Source organism: Triturus cristatus, chromosome 7 (assembly GCF_964204655.1).
Source record: "Triturus cristatus chromosome 7, aTriCri1.1, whole genome shotgun sequence".
NCBI lineage: Eukaryota > Metazoa > Chordata > Amphibia > Caudata > Salamandridae > Triturus > Triturus cristatus.
In genome coordinates, this window is record NC_140590.1 from 721,977,698 (window position 1) to 721,993,665 (window position 15,968).

The window sequence follows — 15,968 nt, forward strand, 5'->3', positions numbered from 1 at the left end:
TCCCTCCCAGAGAAGGGGCTAGAAAGAGAGGAGGCTACTCCCACATCCTTTGACCAGTTTTGCGCCAGAGCGGGAGCCAGGGGCTTCCTGAACTGGCTCAAACTAGAGTATGCAAGGAAGGCACCAAACGTGCCATTAAAAGCAGTCTGGTGGTGTTGGCAAGCGCCCCCACCCCAGCCCACTACACTAAGTCCTGTCTGGGAAGTGGTCACACCTCCCTGCATCGGAAACCTATTGTTCTACCTTCCCCTGCTCGAGCTTGGCTCACCAGCAGTAGGGCAGAATCATGTCTGTGGTCGGCAGCAGTACTAGCTTGCTGTCAGACCCTGAAAGGCTGTAACCAGGAGTACAAATGAGCCCCCCAGTACATGGAATCATACTTCCAACATTGGAATCTATGTTGGGGTATGATTCCAAGATGTTTGATACCAAACATGACAGGGTTCAGTGCAGCCACTATATAGTTAGACATCTCGTAATGACTGATGTCTACTATATGTTTTAAAATGGTGGACCGCACTTACAAAGCCTAGAGAATCGACTCCAGGGTTTGTAGGGGTGTTCTGCTCATGTAGGGGTACCCTCACATTTATAACCAAGCACCATGCCCTCAGGACTGAGGCGCTTGCCATCGGGGTGACATAGGTTTTACTTGTAGTGACCTCAGATATAACGAAACTTCTATCTGTTGTGAGAGGTGCATGAGGGAGAGGTGTGGTGCAAGAGAGAGCGGTGTGGTGCAGCGGCCAGGGCGGCTCACGGTTCGATCCTCAGCAGCAGTTCAGCTCAGTATCATGTGACTCTGGGCAATAGATCACTTAATCTCCCTGATGGCCCTCAGCGCCTTGAAACCTTAATGGGTGATGTGTTTGCGCTTTATAAATATGGATTATTATTATTATAGCACCAACTCACACAGGCTGCAATGGCAGGCCTGTAGTCACAGTTTAAGTGGACACGTGAGTGGTGCACTACATGCTGCGGCCCATGGGAGACCCTTGGGGTACCTATGCCCTGGGTACCTTAGTACCATATACTTACAAGAGTACACCAGTAGCCAATTGTGGAGGCCCAAAAGAACAGACCATGGTCAATTTAGGGAGAAAGCACAGTGACCGAGGTCCTGATTAGCAGGGTCCCAGTCAAACTCGGTCAAAACACACAACACCAGGCAGAAAGTGGGGGTAACCATGCTAGAAGGATTCCACCTGCCTACAAGACTCGTATGTGTTTTCGTTATTTATTAATATTTCTGTTTCTTGAAAGTTTTTGAATGAGAGATTTATATCCTGTCTGAACAATGACAAACGTGATTGCATATATCAAAGTTAATCTTTTTGCTCCAACAGAACCAATTGTTCTCATATACAAAATCTGAAGGAGGTAGAAAAATGAGGTGAAAGGATGGTCATGGGGTAGGGTGACTGAGAAGTTACCGGGGATCTCTTCTTGTTTAAACAAAATTAATAACCCACCTTGGACAACAAAATATAAATAGTCCCCCTCACAAAAACAATCAAAATGCTGAAAAGCCAACTTTTGAGTCTAGACTTACACATAGGACAGAAATCAAATATTTGCACTGCGATAATGGGCACAGAATAGCAGCAGCAGATCAGAGTTGCTTTCTTGACAACTAGAGGCGAGTTCCCTTTTACTGGTCAGTCGGAGAACACAAATTGTAGATCATGGGAAGCTCAGCAGTTGAATGCAAAAATAATTGATGGACAGAATGCAGAAACAATGTCATACATTCACCCCAGTACGTTTTTTTGCTCACCATGCCATTCCAGTTTGAACCCAGCCATATGCAAATCAGTCTTGACCCTGTGCGTCATGGGATCAGTCCAGCCCAAACTGCCAAGCCAGGTCTTCCCTGGACTGGAAACAAGCATCCTAGGACCGGTTTCGGGGGTTCACCAGTCTTCAGCCAGGATAGCTTGATGCCAGTGGCATGCAGAGCACGGGACCCATGCCTGGGCATAACCTTCCCACTCGGGGTGACAAATACAAAAACAATTGATGGACAGAATGCAGAACCATGTCATACATTCACCCCGGTACAGAGATCTGGGCCTAAAGCCATCATTTTTTTGCTCACCATGCCATTCCAGTTTGAACCCAGCCATATGCAAATCAGTCTTGACCCTGTGCGTCATGGGAACAGTCCAGCCCGAACTGCCAAGCCATGTCCTCCCTGGACTGGAAACAAGCATCCTAGGACCGGTTTCGGGGTTTCACCCCTCTTCAACCAGGATAGCTTGATTCCAGGGGCATGGAGAGCACGGGACCCACGTCATGATCTTCCCGGAATACACCTACGAGGTCCATGGGCAACGCCGCTCCTTTGGAGAAGTTAAACAAAAGCTGAGGGCACTCAACATCCAGTATAGGCACCTTTTCCCAGCACGCCTGCGAGTGGTGTTCGCTAATAAGATTATGTTCTTTGACAATCCTACAGAGTCTTGGGCCTGGGCGACGGAGGAGCGCCCTCTGCGCATTGCTGACCAGCCGTCCCTTGTGGGGGGGTGTGGCCGAGGAACCTATTCGCAGGCGTCGTGGTCAGAGGCGGGCCAGGTCGGAATTCCCGCCGGGCCAATCCCCACGACAGCCAATACTGCTCTCTGATGGAGCCTCAGCTGGGAGGCGCTCTGGCTCCTCTGGACACCTGGACCGGGGGGTGCCTCTCCGCGGCCATCTCTGATCGATCTCCCGGACACAGATCTCTCCCACAGCCCGATGCTCCTGAAGGACCATGCCTGAGGGGGGTCTCTGCCTGCCGAGCTTGGCTTTGCGCCGGAGACGGCCTTCACACTTCTGAAACATTTCTTCCTTCCTGATGGACTCGTTCAAGCACATCCTGACAAGAGGAGGGATCCTCCACGCTTTCCCATTTCCAAGCGTTGTAGTTTGGGTGTTCATTCACTAGTTTATTGTTGGGGCGACAGATGCTTCTGTTCCTGAAGTGTAGAGTGGGGGTGGGGGAGGGAATGGTGGGGAGGTGGGGCCATTGCCCCGAATTTTTTCCTTAATTTTGTTTTCCTTGTTTTTTGGTTTTGTCACACCAGCAATCACACAGCACTCTAATTGGCGCAAACTGGGACAAGCAGAATCCATGCCGGACACCTTGTTAAGCGCGGTGATGTCTGTCTCGACAGCCACACTTCCCCCTTGGGGACTAGCTACCACACCATTACAGCCGTTATGCCTGACACACAATCGTTAGCCACCTCTCTGTGCATCATGTCTTGGAATGTTAATGGTCTATTGGATCGTTTCAAACTCATGGCTGTCTTACGATTCGCACAGCGTTTAGGGGTGAACATTCTGTTGCTGCAGGAAACACACCTGTTGGGGAATCATTGCCCCTTTCTGGCGCGATATAGGTATGAAAGAGCTTGGCATTCGGGGTTCACTCGCGGCTCCCGCGGGGTGGCGATTCTGGTGAAGCGCTCCCTTCCCTTTGTGGCAGTCCGGACGACCCTCGATGCCCAGGGCACCTTGGTGTCCCTTAGTGGCATGTTGAATGGTCATCCCCTCAACCTCATATTGCTCTATTCTCCCCCCGCAATGCGGACGGCTACCCTAACCAAATCTGCAGACCTTATGGCATCCTTGCCTCTGGGTCCCACTTTCCTTGGGGGCGACTTCAATGCAGTCTCCGCACATCACCTTGACACAACTGGCCCCCCTTCCCCTAGCAGGATTGCACAAGCAAAACAGCTGGCAGCTTGGGCGAAATCCCTGGGTGTATGTGATGCTGGGCGTGTTTGTCACCCACACTCTAAAAAATGTACACACACTTCGGCAGTGCACCACACTCAGGCACGCATTGACGCCATCTTTGTTCCATCAACGGACTGCCTCTTGATTCAAGATGACTCACTTCTCCCAAGAGGCATCTCCGATCATTCCCCAGTGATGCTCCGTACGGGTTCCCCACCCCCCACTTTTCCCCGACAGACATGGAGGTTAAGCGCCTGGTTCCTTCAGGATAAAGAGTTTCGGAAGGTGGTGGGACGGGAACTCAAGCATTACTTCCATTCTAACGAAGGGTCTGTTTCCTAACCAGGTACCCTATGGGAGGCAGGCAAGGCCACGATTAGAGGGGTCGCCAAGGGCCAGCTCAAGATCCAACGGCAGGCCCAATTGGAGCAAATCACAAAGCGAGAGGCGCAGGCTCTGCACCTGGAGCATACCCCGGCCCGATCCCTTGACGCTTCCGATACGAGACTTCTAGTCCGGCTTTGCTCGGAGACCATGCAGTTGTCGCTGGACGCGGCCAAACTCCTTTGGTGCTCATCCGTGGCCAGGGTGTACGGTTGGGGCGACAAGAACGGGTCACTCCTTCACCGCCTTGCTACATACCCTAGGGCGAATCGCATAATTCCCAAGATTGTGGCGCAGGACGGTTCGCTGTGCCGCTCCCAAAGGGCTATGTCCCAGGCCTTTGCAATCTATTATCGTCAGCTCTACGAGGCCAGACCTCCCACCCTATATCTCTCTAATTTGCTGGTGGATGGCGGTGGCAGCCTCCCATGTATAGACCCCGCCACCCAAGGGACCTTGATCGCCCTATCACCTGCGAGGAGATCAGGGAGGCGATCGGCCTTATTTCTTCCCGCAAGACACCGGATCCGGATGGTCTCCCCCAGGAATATTATGCACACTATCGGGACACGCTTGTACCCCACCTGGTAGGACTGTATCGGGAGGCAGTGGAGAAGGGCTCCTTCACTCATGAGACAGACACGGCCACCATTGTGGTACTGCCTAAATCCCAGCCACCCTCGTCTTGTTATGCCAACTACCACCCAATTTCACTCAGTAACACCGAGATCAAAGTGTACGCCACAATACTAGCCCAGCGGCTTAAACCCCACTTGTCCACGCTGGTTCATCCAGACCAGTGCGGGTTCATGCCCTCACGCGGAATCCGGCATTGTCTTTGTAGATTGCAATCCGCTCTGGCCCACCGTCACCTCCTAACTCCCTACCTGGCGATTCTCCTGGTAGACTTTGAGAAGGCCTTCAAATCGGTGGATTGGGGGTTTCTCAGAGACGTCTTGGAGAGGATGGGCCTTGGTCCCCGGTTGCGAGCCATGGTCAAGGTTCTGTATGCCTTCCCGAGAGCTCGAGTCCTTGTAAATGGGGTCCTATATCCTTCTCTATTCGCAGGGGAACGAGGCAGGGCTGTCCACTTTCCCCTCTGCTCTTTGTGCATTGGCGATGGAGCCCTTGGCGTCCCTGATGCGGTCATGTGAGCTCGTCCGGGGGTGGGAATGGTCCAACACCGAGCTGGACAAAATTGCCCTTTATGCGGACGACGTCCTCGTCTACTTAGCAGACCCTGCCCAGTCGGGTCTGCATTGTCTTCGCATTTTGCACTCCTTCGAACAGGCCTCCTGCCTCCGGCTGAACCTCGATAAATCGGTTCTGGTTCCCCTCCATTTGTCTAGAGCAGGGGTACTCACAAACTTTCTCTCTGGGGCCAAATTTACAGTGTGGTTTCTGACGGAGGGCCGCACCGGTGGGGGCGGGGCCAGTGGGGGAGGGGGCGGGGCTAAACAAAAAAAAAAAACTATGACCATGAGGTCGAACACAGGCCCCTGCAGCGGACGCCTTCGTCCAGTGAGCCACCAGACCAGGCATTCACACATATCTATCTAATCTATCTATCTATCTATCGCTCTGTCTCCCTCCCTCTCTCTGTCTCCCTCCCTCCCTCTGTCTCCCTCCCTCTCTCTCTCCTTCTCTCTATCACTCTCCCTCTCTCCGTCTCCCTCCCTATCTCTCTCTCTCTCCCTCTGTCTCCATAACTCTGTTTGTCTCCCTTTCTCTCTGTCTCCCTCCCTCTCTGTCTCACTCACTCTGTCTCACTCACTTTGTGTCTCCCTCTCTCTCTGTCTCCCTACCTCCCTCTCCCTCCCTCTCCCTCTCTGTCTCCCTCTCACTCCGTCTCCCTCCCTCTGTCTGTCTCGGTCTGTCCCCCTCCCTCTGTCTCCCTCTCTCTCCCCCTCCCTCTCTCTCTCCCTCCCTCTATCTCTCTCTCTCAATCACTGTTTGTCTCCCTTTCTCTCTGTCTCCTCCGAAAAACACAATAATAAGAAACATGGTAGCACCTATTCTCTAAATTTCTCAGGTATGGTTTGGCCTTCCTCCAAATGTCCTGCTGGTTGCCCTGTTGTCGCTTCTTTGTTAAGTTGTCTTCTCTCTCTTTTTTATCTCTGGGTCATTTTATCAGTGTTTTCTTTTTCTGACTTATTTTCTTTTCACCATGTCAGTCTTATTTCTCTTTCATTCATTGTCAGTCTTCTCGTTTTTGTCTCACTTTAGTTCTTCTTTTCACGCTCTACTACTCCTTTGCCCTCTCCTGTGTCCTTTCTCTCTTCTCCTTTTAGTCCTGTACCTGTGCTTTTGTTCTCTCTCCCTTTCTCCTATTTTTTCTTTCTTCCCCAGTTTTACCACGTCTTCCCCTGTTTTCTCTAGTCTTCTGTGTCTCATTGCACGGCTGCTCCTCTTACGTTTCTGACACATGGTATCAGGGTTATGGCCTTTTCAGACCACAAAGGCACGCTGTTCCCGTTCTTTTGACCACGTACCTCGATTCAGTCCTAAAAGGCGTCCTTGCGATATTCCCTTACATCTACCTGTCTACAAACAATTTCTCTCCTGAACTGCACACAATGAGAGGGGAGGCGGGGCGGGGCACAGAGTGGACAGAGCGCACACAGCCGCCGCACCCAAGTACTTCACGGGTCTTTTAAAGACCATTCACTTGGTAATGAGGCTTTGTTGTATTTCACCTCTTCTTAGTGCCCCTGCATCTCCACTCAATCAGAGTGGAGATGCAGGGGCGCTAAGAAGAGGTGAAGTACAACAAAGCCTCATTAACAAGTGAATGTTATTTAAAAGAATTGCCCGGCCCCCATAGCTCGCAACCGGCGCCGGCGATATAAAAAACACAAAGGCATATGATGTCGGCAAGGTCCGCGGGCCACCAAGGAAGGCTTGCCGGGCCGCTGGCGGCCCACGGGCCGTACTATGAGTTCCCCTGGTCTAGAGAATGCTTTGACTGGCAATCTGTAATACCTCTTCGCCGTCAATCCTTTAAATATTTGGGGGTCTGGATGACCATGCTCCCCGAGCTGAGCTGGGCCCTCAACGTTACTCCTCTGGTGAAACGTGTCAAGGCGGACCTCCAGAAATGGCAGTCGCTGCCCCTGAACCCCAAGGGAAGGGTGGACCTTTTTAAAATGATGGTCCTCCCCCGCTTCCTTTACGTCCTTCAAAACACCCCCTTGTGTTTTCCTAAAACTTGGTTTCGCAAATTGGATTGTATAGCAATCAAGTTTTTGTGGGGGAAAGGTAGGTCCCGACTGAATACTTGTAGGATCCCTTAGTTTGACGGGGGCCTAGGAATTACTCACCTCTACTTATATTATCTAGCAACGCGATTTCTCTCCATACATGACTGGCTCAACGGGGCTTGGTCGGACTCGGCCTACAGGCTCGAGCTGGGAGAGCTAGGCCTTGCTAGGATTCAGTCTATGATGTACGGGGCCCCTATTTCCACTCACCTTCCCGAGGTGACGCGCATGGTGTTGCTGGCCTGGCGGGCTGCACTGCGGCACACCAAGTGGACACACACGCTGACTCAGTGTACTCCATTGTGGAATGGGACCTGGCTCAAAGAAGTGAACGAGCTTCAGGGCTTGGTACCTCATAGGTATTTCGCAGCTGGGGGGCGTGAGGGTAGGGGACCATGTGCGTTCCTTTGGAGACCTCCAAAACAGATTCTCACTGCACCAATCACAATTCTATAGGTACCTGCAGCTGCGACATGCCCTCCGCTCACAACTTACAACGGGTACACGGCTTCCCGACCACAGCCCACCTGAGGCTCAGATAATGTTTGGCGACCTGGGGAAGGGTGGCATCTCACGTATCTATCGTACACTGATTAATAATACTCCCACCTCCTTAGACCGGCTGCGGGCTGAGTGGGAGGACTGGGTTGGTCCCCTGGGGGAAGAGGACTGGTATGATGCCCTTATGGCTCCTAGAACAGCCACTGCATCTGCTAGGCTGCGCCTGGTCCAGCTCTACTACTTACACGCAGCATATCTCACCCCGGCGCGCCTCCATCGGGCCGGGTTTAGTCCGACACCAGCCTGTACTCGATGCGGTCACAACCCAGCTGACTTCCTTCACATGGTGTGGGCCTGGCGTGGCTCTGGAGGAAAATAGAGGAAGAGCTTACTGAAATCCTGGGGTGAGAGGTTTGCTATGACCCGAAGCACACACTCCTGGGCATTACTAACAGGTTAGATGGGTCTAGGAACGAGAAAGTATTTCTAACTACAGCACTAGTGGTCGCTAAGAGAGACATTGCGGCCTCATGGAAATGCCCTGAGCTTTCGAGTGTTGGTAGATGGCGGGCTGGGGTGGATTGGTGTGCCACGCAGGAGAAGGTTATGTATGAAGCATGTGGGTGCCCCAAGAAATATCGCAGTGTGGGGAAAATGGCTGGGGGAGGTGGGGTGATCGTTGGGGGACTGTCCATTTGTCAAATAACTGTATTTTAATAGTATCTGTCCGATGGGTTAAGCAGAGTCTTATATGTAATCCACGACTTTCATGGGTTTGTGATGCAATGCTGGTGTATTCCTTTGTAAAATCAATAAAAATGTGTTTATCAAAAAAAGTTAGGAATGCGGAGACCTCCAATGTAAAAGTGGTTTCCTCGCTCATTTCAAACAGGAGACTCTCTCTAGGGAAGGGGTTGTCAAGCTTGACTGGGGAAATGTTTTCCCCATTCAATGCATGTGGAATCTCTTTCTGAATCTGCCTTAAAATGGCGGCTATAACTGTTGAGATAAGGTAATACTTTCAGGGTACATTGGCAGAGTAGCTTACCGGACAAGGGTTGCCTGAGGCAGGGAGTGAAGTAATTCTAGTAGTTACTGCACATGGAGCATATACCTTTGAAATATTTTACTCAGGGGTGGAGTTTGAAACTATTGATCCAAATGCAGGCATTTTCATAATACAAAGCTGCCACTATTCCTCATAAATATGAACCATACCAAAGATCTGAAATCCTGATAGGATATCAACAAAATCAAGCATGGTTCTAGTGCCACATTTTGACTGAATTGGTGACTGTATATAGAACACTTTCATCAATACGTGCAAGAGACACTAGGGACTGGTATGTTAGTTCCTACTACATATTCTGAATGGGAAACTGCAGAAAGAATACAGGAAACATAATGAAATAAAGCAATGCAAAGTTATTGACAATGGGTTTCAAACTCTTTCTAAACTTATTTTCAAATATTCAACCATCATCTTCCCCTTTTTTAATATTTTAAAATTAGACTTGAATTTTTTACAACAGGGGCAAGTTCAAATGTAAGCATTAACACAGGTAAATTGGGCATTAAAAACACTCAAGAAGATCTTCCTTCCATATGTTCTTAGATCAAGGCACATAATGATCTTCAAGAAAGAAGCATCATACAATATCCTCTCAATCGATCAGATACAGAGTACTCCTTTTTCTGGCGCTGAAGATCCACATCTCCTGTGGCTTCTACATGGAGTAATCTCCTCACTGCTTTTCGTGATTGAAAGCATACCCAACACTTTCCTACAACACATCTTGAAATTCCCTTTCGAGTATAACTGTAAGACAAAAGGCACCCCTGCTTTTATTATTACATCTACATGCACCAATCTACCAAGACACTCACTTCTTTATAATTCTATCTCCATTCACAGCTCTTTTGATCCTTTGAAGCCCGAGCTTGCTTGTAAACTCCTGCTTCTTTAATTTCTTCTTAACACACAATTCTAGGAAATGGTTCCTATATAACTCGAACAAATGAATCCGGTTGTTGATTGACCCGGGTTTTGTATATGTGTTAACTGTTAATAAATAATAAAATGTTGTGGTATTACATTTTATGCTCTCCCCTCTAAAGAAGATGTTTGAAAGTATCTCGTGGATGAAAGTAAACATGATTAATATGCACCTTGACAAATTAAATAAGCTAATTGCAATTTAAACCCAGAAAGAGATATCTTTAAACTTTGCGTCAGCGAACAGCCTGGTCTGCTTCTGAAATTCACCAGCTATTAAAGCCTTAATTCCCAAAGCATTTTCCTGATATACTGCACACTATTTTTCATGCTTCAAATACAACTGCCATCATTCATGCATTTAAACCATTGAATCGGTCTTGTTGACTGATTTTAAAACTATTTTTGGATCCATCCCTTACTTTTTGAGTTCTTCATTTTCAAATCTGTTTGATGGGATACAAAGTAGATTTCTTTCTTAGAGGAGAAAATAAAAGTCAACATGACCAAATGAGCTACATTGACTTTCCCATATTAGGAGGGTGGTCTGGCTGCTCTGGATGTCGAGCTACAGTACCATGTAGCGCAAGCCCAATTTTTGCATTGTTGGAAAGACATTGATGTCAGATATATTGGGATCCTATTTGCCCTAATGAAAGCGCTTGGCCCTATATTGGGCATACGCAGGCTGAAACATGTAAGCACTACTGAGGATGATTGAGCCATAGAACTCACACTCCTCCGCCTTCTCTAATTGTAATCATACCCTGGGACCCACAAATAAATGAAAACCCTTTTGCTTTACCTCAAGGTATTTTTTTATATAAAACCTAGATCCCTAGATTATCCAGTAATTCTTATTAAGAAGTCCCACACATAGAGGTTGAGTCCAATCAGATAGTATCATCTTATCAGGTGGGATGATGCTCACTAGGATGACGCATGCCACCGAATTGTGGACGAGACTTCCTCATCCAATATACACTATACTGTCTGCCTGTTATGGTCACTGTAAGACTGAAAAGAAAATAACTTTTTATCTTCATTGCATCTTTTGTGGTTGTATTCTACATAGACCCCTGCTCTCATTGAAAAATGGGCTTCCACATCAATGTTTTTATCAGTTCAGTTCAATAACTTTATTCGGGTAACTTAATACCCATAAAAGCACAACGATTGATAAAAGAAAACGAGTGGTTAGCAATACACATTAGGCATCAATGTTTTTATATCATGGAACCTTTACAATATTGCAGTCCACCACTGATCTGCTCCTCACCAAGCTAGCCGCAATTCAACCTTATATGCAGACAAGACACAATTTATTCTAAAAATGGAAGACCCAGAAGACCACTTTGAGTTAAGACTTGGAGATTGCCTTCATACCTTATATGCATGGATGATAATTAACCACCAAAAACCTTAACACTGCAAAAGACACCGATCTTGATCTGTGGACAGCGGCACTAACACCAGCCTATGGACACATTGTCCAAAGAGCTAGATGCCCTGCTAGCTACATCAGAGAAGTAAGAAACCTAAGAATACCCATTGACTCACACCTGTTCCCGATACCAAATTCCAGAAGGTCCCAGGGAGCACATTTTACATACCGAAAACGCTGTGAGGCATTGTTCCATATCTCAGATACCAACTAAAACTACAAGCTATTCTCACTCTTGTGATTTCAGACTTGACTAAGTCAGCAGTCTATACCTTAACAAACCTGCATAATGTGCAAAATTCCACAAATCCAGCAAGAATCTTTCTCCACTCTTACCCCAGATGGCATATGACACCAATCCTGCAAACTTCACTAGCCATCTGTAGCTAAGCACTCAATGTTCTAAGCACTTTTCTCCAAAGGAAAAGGACCACTATGCCCACAAATCAAACAGAAACAAAACAGGACACTGCACTCCAGGCTACTGCCACATATCCTCTTACCACCTTGTAAAAAGAAATCCATAAGAGGCTCTGCTTTCTCAGTACCTGCAACCAAGCTCTGTACTCAATGCCAGCTCAGATTTCAAGCAACCAGGGGCATTTAAATTTCAGAAGAACAGTGAAAACATGTCTGCTCCCAAGATAATTACATCCAGCACTAACCCTTAGAAGAGAACCCAAAACGATAATCCTTCCACCAATACAAGCACGGTTGAGAGCTCTGAAATAAGTCTATATCAACAGGAGACAGGTATACATCCAACTTGAGCAGCGCCACCGAACATGACCTCACAATACAAATAGAATAAATATCTATGCCTTTTAAAACGACACTAGACGTACCTGCTGCCATACTGCATCAGAAGATCCTCAACCTGCCTAATGACACATGAGACTCTAAACCAGAACCCCTTCCCAACCCAGACTTCACAGACATGATAAGCTAGTTCTACCCTACCTTCTACCAGATGGAGGACTGCTAATCTAGTCTTTATAGCGGTCCTCAGAGTATCAATGTAATGTAATCTATGGCATCATATTGATTTCAATTCAATACCCGATCCTTCATTGTCAAAGTGACAGGGCAATGTATAAGGTACAAATTGACAAGTGGAACCTTGCAGACTACTTGATGGAACAGATATAGGCTATACCAATAAACTTAAATAACCAGTCATTACATAAAGGAGGACCCCAACATAGTCAATCCAAGCAGGTCTCAGATCCCCCTCCTTCATTCTTTAATGACACCTGTAACCTCTTGCAATCCATTAGACCACAGAGTGTGTGATCTCCTGCCACAGTTAGAACAAGAACATGGATCAAGAAAGTAAGTCTAGACTCTAGACAATATTTATTTTTATATAATCATTTGAAATATGTCACACATTATAGAATTGATGATGGAGAAAGTTTCCACAAGCAGTATTGCCTAGTAGTCTATCCTTTTTTCCTGTGACTGTGCGGCATTTGGTAAAGGGCAACTAAATCGTTTTAGTCCTGGTTTGTGAACTATCTGTAAACATATTTCCACTTATTTGAAGGTGACAATGTTGGAACTCATACCTAGTGCTTTCGTTGTGTGCCTTTGCATTAATTACATCTAGAAAATAATACCCAACCCCACATCCTATTTACTCAGTAATACATTGTGTTTTCATTCTTTCCCGTACATGTTTAAGTGTATGCTTTCTGGATCTTTACATTTAAGTTTTCGAATGGGCAGGCGTTTGTCCTTATACATTTACATAACTCAGCACAGAGTGCTATTCATGTGGATTGGAGCTTGGGCTTGCCAAATGTGAATAGGAGGCACTGTGCAAATGCTATTGTGCCGTATATTACCTCACATGGAAATAATGTTGATTCTTTCTTCAGTTTTACATCCTTATATGCTCTCCCACAAAGCCTCTATATTTCCAAGTCTTGCATGAAAAAGTGGCCATTTCTTAAAACTTTTGATTGTTCGTTCTCCTTTCATTAAAAGGCCTCTTTGTATCCTCCATCCTCTACATGTGTACTCTCACTGGGTGTAGCCTACTCTGGTGCGTGACTGTCTGCCATACTTTCCATGATAGTATACATGATCTCATAGAGCACAACCTCTCCTTCCTTAAAACAATATCCCTCTAACCGAACATTACCTAAACTTCTTTAGCCTATCTATTCCTCCCATTAATCATTTGCATGAACTCATGTAGTCACCACTAATGACCACACCTTACTCCTACCAATTTATTCTACCATAAAGAAACTGGAATAAATGCATGGGATGGTTTACTTAAGAGCACAAAGCTAATCCCAATAACCAAACCTCCAACTAACTGCAACTGGATTAGCCACAAACCTTGGATTCCAGAGTAGTGTGCATTCCCACCGTAAAGTGTTTCAATGCCTTATCAGTGGTAGTAAGTGACGCATAAATGCAATCACAATATAAGAAATGAACTACCAACCCAATAAAGGGACATGCAGAGGTAATCAGAACTGGAAGCATACCGCGTTTAAAAAACATGCATGTCTACCACTCAGTTCCTCATCCATCACACTGTTAAGTGATGCATCCCATAGCATAATACCTCACACATGCACATTTTTAGGTCTCGTCTGGCTATCGCGTAAGCGATCGCTCAGCGAGACTTATGTAGGGGCTTCAGAAAATGCTCCCAAAGGCTTCTGATGCGGATCGGGTGGCGGTTACGCGCACACCACGCGCGTTCCATTTGCCGTCAGCTAATTCCTGCGCGTGCGCCGCCTCACGTATTCAGAGAGATTTAGTAAGGGGCACAAGACCTTAGGAATGCGGTTTATGGCCAGTGCATGTGAGGCTTTCAAGCGCGAAGCTGGCATCTGGCATCGGACTTGAAAGCAGCAGACTGCTTTCGCCAGCGCGCGCTCGGCCTCACTTCCTGCATCCCCTCTTACAACAAATAAGCTCGTTCCCTCCCACCCTTCCTTTGATGTCCGCTTTTCTTGTTGTTTACAAACCACGCCACACACTGCTGCACACCACACACTGCTGCACGCCATACACTGCTGCACGCCATACACTGCTGCACGCCATACACTGCTGCATGCCGCACACTGCTGCACGTCGCACACTGCTGCACGCCGCACACTACCGCACGCCGCACACTACCGCACGCCACACACTGCTGCATTACACATTGCTGCATTACACACTGCTGCACGCCGCACACTGCTGCACGCCGCACACTGCTGCACGAAAGACTACTGCACGCCACACACTGCTGCATGCCGCATACTGCTGCACGCCGCACGCCGCACACTGCTGCACGCCGCACACTGCTGCACGCCGCACACTGCTGCACGAAACACTGCTGCACGCCACACACTGCTGCACGCCACACAATGCTACACAAAACACTGCTGCACGCCACACACTGCTGCACGCCGCACACACTGCTGCACGCCGCACACTTCTGCACGCCGCACACTTCTGCACGCCGCACACTTCTGCACGCCGCACACTTCTGCACACCACACACAGCTGCACACTGCTGCATTACTCACTGCTGCATGCTGCACGACACTGCTGCACGCAGCACACTGCTGCACGCCGCTGCACGCCACAGTGCTGCATGCCACACTGCTGCACGCCGCACACTGCTGCATGCCGCACACTGCTGCACGCCAAACACTGCTGAACGCCAAACACTGCTGAACGCCAAACACTGCTGCACGCCACACACTGCTGCACGCCGCACACTGCTGCACGCCGCACACTGCTGCACGCCACACTGCTGGACGCCACACAATGCTGCAAGCCGCACAATGCTACACGAAACACTGCTGTACGCCACACACTGCTGCACGGCACACACTGCTGCACGCCGTACACTTCTGCACGCCACACACAGCTGCACACTGCTGCATTACTCACTGCTGCATGCTGCACGATACTGCTGCACGCAGCACGCTGCTGCACGCTGCACGCCACTCAGTGCTGCATGCCACACACTGCTGCACGCCGCACACTGCTGCACGCCTCACACTGCTGCACGCCTCACACTGCTGCACGCCGCACACTGCTGCACTCCGCACACTGCTGCACTCCGCACACTGCTGCACGCCGCACACTGCTGCACGCCGCACACTGCTTTTATGCGAGTTTATGCTACTGACATTGTAAATGGCAATGCCTTTTATTTGTTATAAAACCAAAACATAAATAAAAAGCATTGTAATTTTACAATGCCAATAGCTCAAACTCTTATAAATGCGAGACCTATTGCATTGCAAATGCTTGTTCAAATTTGGAAGTGGGAGATCTCCAGTCTGAATCGGGACTATTGACATGTATGGGATAATCGCACCTCGAGAGTCATCACGCAACGCACACCTTGGAAGCACTTCACATATAGGCTCAAAGAAAAGACAACACTTTTCCGAACACACACCCAGACAGGGTAGCAGGCTACCCGAATGAGAAAACGCTATAAAATCAATAATACATAGAAAGAGAAAGGCACTAGTAAAACTCAAACTACATACACTGTTCGTAGGTCCACGGGGCGCGTCTACGGGCAACACATTTATTTTAAAGCAGCTCCACCCACCCCGAGAAGCTGACAGCTCGTTTACGCTCCGCCAATAACTGGAATCGCTTTGCGGAGTTTGCGAGACAAACTGTT

The 15,968-nt window shown here is 48.2% G+C and overlaps 1 protein-coding gene and 1 long non-coding RNA gene across 2 annotated transcripts in view; one reads left to right on the forward strand and one right to left on the reverse strand.

The window, feature by feature from the left end:
- The window catches only part of ENDOV (endonuclease V), a 202,229-nt gene that overhangs the window by 185,905 nt on the left and 356 nt on the right, over positions 1-15,968 (reverse strand). The window lies entirely within an intron of this gene.
- LOC146810425 (uncharacterized) overlaps positions 1-15,968 on the forward strand; it is a 40,794-nt gene that overhangs the window by 7,751 nt on the left and 17,075 nt on the right. The gene's annotated exons all lie outside the window — the stretch shown is intronic.